The 5,055-nt window shown below is 44.7% G+C and overlaps 1 non-coding gene across 1 annotated transcript; it reads left to right on the forward strand.

Moving 5' to 3' along the window:
• The first annotated feature begins 913 nt into the window (after nucleotides 1-913).
• On the forward strand, nucleotides 914-988 carry TRNAT-UGU (transfer RNA threonine (anticodon UGU)). Its single transcript has one exon. It is a non-coding gene; the product is annotated as a tRNA-Thr (tRNA).
• Nucleotides 989-5,055: the final 4,067 nt, after the last annotated feature.

Below are 5,055 nucleotides of genomic sequence, written 5' to 3' on the forward strand. Positions count from 1 at the left end.
GAAAGTATAACAATGAGCGCAACACATTGAGTGATGCTGAAATTCCATAGTGGGATCCTAGTTTCAAGAAGCTATGCATCGTAGCATGGATCACAGTCCCTAATAATTTCACCAAATGTCTTTGGGAACCATTTAGCACCATGTCACTCTTGCCTGCAAAGAAAAGCCCTCTTGAATAACGCCATGTTGCATAACGCCATGTTGCATGGCTTCTGGCAATAAAAAACACAGCGTTATTTCAGATCTCAGGCCTCCCCGACCAGCATCTTGCCTGGGGTAATTTTCCACTTGTTCACTTGCAGCCATTTGACCCTCACCAGTCTGGCTCCATCCCTCTGGGAGAGGCTTCCTTAATGGGACGTTTTCTCCATGCCATGGAAACCTGCTCATCTCCATGCACTGAGCCTCTAGGAGAGGACATTTTCCTCCACGCCAGGTGGCAACCTGTTGTGGTCCGTTTTGTCTACTCTAACTGGCAGGGGCTCAGAACGTGCTTCTCATTTTTATGATGCTGATGGAGAACTCTACAGTTATTCCTTGTTGAAGGCCATCTTTTTCACATCTCACTTTTCAGACACGTTCCAAACTTGTTGAATTCTGCCTCTGTCTTCTGGCGGTGTTTGCTACTCTTCCCAGTTTGGTGCCATCTGCAAATTTAAGGAGATGTCCATCCGCCTCATCATCCAGATCAGTTATAAAGATATTGAAAAGTATTGGGGTCTAGAACTGAGCCCTGAAGCACCCCACCTGGAGACCTCCCTCCAATCAGATGAAATGTCATGTTGGGTGGGGTTCTCCAACCAGTTCGCTCTCCAACTTGGTGTTCTAGAGTCCAGTCGGCAATCCTCCGTTTACTCATCAGAACATTATTGGGAACCCTGTCAGGAGCTTTAGATTAGATTGATAGATTAGGGGAGGGACTGTGGCTCAGTGGTAGAGCATCTGCTTTGTAAGCAGAAGGTCCCAGGTTCAATCCCCAGCATCTCCAACTAAAAAAGGTCCAGGCAAATAGGCGTGAAAAATCTCAGCTTGAGACCCTGGAGAGCCGCTGCCAGTCTGAATAGACAATGCTGACTTTGCTGGACCGAGGGTCTGATACAGTATAAGGCAGCTTCATATGTTCATATATGATATCCCAGCAATAAAAGCAATAAATCACAGTAAAACAGTGATGACAGATTAGCAGGAAAATACATTGATTAATCTGACTAGCTGCTTTTATCCCTGAAATCCAGATAGACAACGTTGACAGTGTTCCCACAATCCAGTAAGCTCATCAATCAATGGAGGGAATAAAACAAAGAAGCCATGTGGAGTGTGGGCAAGCCAACCTCTCAGAGTAGCCTACCTCAAAGGATTGTTGGGAGAGCAAAATGGAAGAGGCAAGACCAGCATACACCCCCCCCCCGAGCTCCTCAGAGGGAGGGACTAAATAAAGGACTAGATAAATAGCTTTCAAAACCACAGCCTTCTCCCTGGAGTGCCACAGGAGAGGGAGGGGCTGTGATGGGCAGGGCCCCATTATGACTTTTGTGGGCCCCAGGCGCTTCTGCCTTTGTACCACCACTGCACCTGGCCACCGGAGAGAGATGGGGGTAGAGTTTCCAGATCCAGGTTGGGGGACTCCTGGAGATTTGGGGGTGGAGCCTGAGGAGAACAGGGACCCCAGATGGGTACAATGCCATAGAGCAGGGGTGGCCAACGCTAGCTCTCCAGATTTTCTTTTTGCCTACAACTCCCATCAGGCCCAGCCAGCATGGCCAATGGCTGGGGCTGATGGGAGTTGTAGGCAAAAAACATCTGGAGAGCTACCGTTGGCCACCCCTGCCACAGAGTGCACCCTCCAAAGCAGCTACTTTCTCCAGGGGTATAATAGCAGAGACAGTTCTTGGTGTACAATAAAGATCAAATAACAAGAACTCACCAAAATAATCAATACTGAAATCTGATATGATAAATAAATATAATATTATTAGAAATTTACAACAATTATCACAATAGTGCATTCAAAGCAGCTAAGAAGTCCGTGATTAATAGCTCCTGTAATCCTGCGGCGTACTGTCTTCTTTAAAACAGAAAGCCTTCCCGGTCTGTTCCACGTTTGTAGCTTCTGTTTTAGAACTGCTAATGGTCACCAAGGCTCCAAAAATGCAGGAAAGAAGCAGTAGGTCCACAAGAAAAAAATGATCTAATGAACTGAGAGCTGAGAGTACTTGCCCAATCTAGACGATGGCAGTTTCCCAACCTTCATCTGCTCTCTCCAGGATACACAGTTTGGGGTTTTTGAATCCAATAACTCTCCTGTTGTAAGAGGATCTTGTTTATATCCTCTGTAATAAATGGTTTTGGTTGGTATTTATATACTACAAAGAATTTTAGTTTTCTGACGTTACGTTTTGTTTCATTAAAATGAAAAACATGGGACTTTCTCGTACAGCTTTCCATTCTTGATTTATGTTCCAAAGCCCTTTCAACATTCTTAAAGTTATACCAACATAACATAATTTACATTCACACAATGCTAAATATACTAATTGTTTTGAGTTGCAGGAGGTTAGAGGTTTCAACACAATCTGTCAAGTCTCCAAATTCAATAACGAGCCGTTTGTTGAAACAAAGTAGCTAGTTTATTGATAAGGTTGTGTTTGGATAGATTCAGATTGAAAGACTAAAGATCATACAGTAGACTGCAATCATATAAGGTACACTTCAAAGGGATTCTTAAGGGAGGGGCACTATGCAGGGTACATTCACACACTGATGTTACATTTTCGTTCCCAGGGCGGCTTTGTCCTTGAGCATCTGTGGCTCCAACCTCCCCCGATACCCAGTCTGGGAAGGCTCAGATAAAGTCTTCACATATTCCCATTTCAAAGCAATACTACATAACAAAGGGAAAGGAGGGGGTGAGGAGAGGCTTAGCTAGCAGCATTGGTATACATATTGGCTTTATCCAGAAGGTTCCCTGCTTGAGCCAATGTTCAGTACAAGCTTGACCAAAGTTTTACAGAGACTTGACACAATCTTTTCACCGGTGACTGGATTAATAAACTTAATAGATAACATCATGTCACATACTTTGCACATTCCACAAGGGTAGTGTCCTGTGGGTCTATTTTGAATTTGATTATCTTCCTGGTCATTCTTTAGTTCTACTCTAACAAGTTGGTTTCTCAGATTTTTAGGGTTCCTAAACCCAATTTGTGGTGGCATGGAGCAACCTGGAATGTGCACAACTATGTGCCAAAATTTCTGAATGGTTCTACAAATCTTATATGCTGTAGGAGATCTAAGTAAACGACATATTCAACGTTCCAACTTAGTTCTAGTCATATCCTGGAGCAAGGAGTCTCTTGTTCTATTTTCTGCTCTCCATCTGGCATTGCATGTTACTTTCTCTGGATAGCCTCTATCTAAAAGCTGCCTTCCAAGTCTATCTGCTTCTCTTTTATAATCAAGCTGAGAGCGATGGGGGTAGGGTTTCCAGATCCAGGTCGGGGGACTCCTAGAGATTTGGGGATGGCACCTGAGGACAGGGACACCAGTAGGGTACAATGCCATAGAGTCCACCCTCCAAAGCAGCCTCTTTCTCCAGGGGAACTGATCTCTGCACTCTGGAGATGGGCTGTAATTCCAAAGGATCCCCAGGTCTCGCTTGAAAGCTGGCATCCCTACCTCCCACTATAATAATAATATTAAATATTATTTTTGGTTGAAATACTTCAACTTCTTTCTGTTTTGGGCAAAATGTCATAGCTTTTCATGGGCTCTAAAATTTCAGTTGTTTTCTGATGCAAGGAAAAATACATTTTCTTCTACCTGAAATTTCATTTTTCCTTCTGATTTTAAAAGAATTAAAAAAAATTGTGACCCCCCCCCCCAAAAAAAAATTATTGCCAGGCCAAGGCATTGTGTCTACTGTGCCTTATGCAACAGTTGACCCTGGTGACGAGACAAGCATCCCTCTAGCCCACGGAAGATTCATCACTGGGCAGATCTTAGCCGGCAGCCTCACTGAGGACTGGCAGCTTCAGAAGTGTTAGCGTTGCCTTTCCAGGAGCCAGATGTGTTGGCACAGGAAATTATGCCAGTAAGGCATGAGGCATTGCTTACTGATCTGACAGCTACTGTCAAATAGATAACTAAGGATGATCTGGCAGATGAGAACTGGTTCTAGCCAGAAGGATGATGTAATCAGGTGAGGAGTGCAGAATGACTCAGCACAGTCTCCTCATTGGTGCAGCAATTAGCATCAACTGTATAATAATGGAACTATGCTGTACCTATCCTCTTACTATTATATGATTGATTGGCGGAGCATTATGATGAAGTGTCCGTACATATGTAAATAAAACCTTGTATATAGTTTAAGAACACAGTGTGGTGTTGGCTGTGTTAAACTATTGCTCATCGGCGTGGACGGGCAGAGGCAGACAAAGGCAGTCACAAATCTGCTAACTTAAACCCAGCAAGATGAGTCACAAGGACTCCCCTCACCCCCCAAATGTGTTTTCTTTAAACTCTTCCCACCTCTTGCTTGCAACATCTCTAGCCTGCCACCAAGAGTCGCCAACTCCCGAGCTGGAAATACCTGAAGATTTGGGAGGGGAGGGACGGTGGCTCAGTGGTAGGGCATCTGCTTGGTAAGAAGAAGGTCCCAGGTTCAGTCTCTGGCATCTCCAACTGAAAAAGGTCCAGGCAAATAGGTGTGAAAAACCCGATGCCAGTCTGAGTAGACAATACTGACTTTGATAGACCTAGGGTCTGATTCAGTATAAGACATCTTCATATGTTCATATGAGGGGGTGAAGCATAGGTATGGAGGATTTTGGGGAGACCTCCGTGGGGGGGGGGGGTGATAATGCCATGGAGTCCACCCTGCCAAGTAGCCATTTTTGAAGAGGAATGTCATCTGAAGATTAGTTCTAATTCTGGGAGGTCTCCAAGGCCCATGGGGGAGGTTGAGAATTCTCTGCTAGCCCCCACCGCCCGCTTCAAGCATCACAACCCTTTTCCTTCACTGCTTTGTGGCTCCTTTGCACCAATCTCCCCTCC

This window comes from Heteronotia binoei, chromosome 19 (assembly GCF_032191835.1).
Source record: "Heteronotia binoei isolate CCM8104 ecotype False Entrance Well chromosome 19, APGP_CSIRO_Hbin_v1, whole genome shotgun sequence".
Lineage (NCBI taxonomy): Eukaryota > Metazoa > Chordata > Lepidosauria > Squamata > Gekkonidae > Heteronotia > Heteronotia binoei.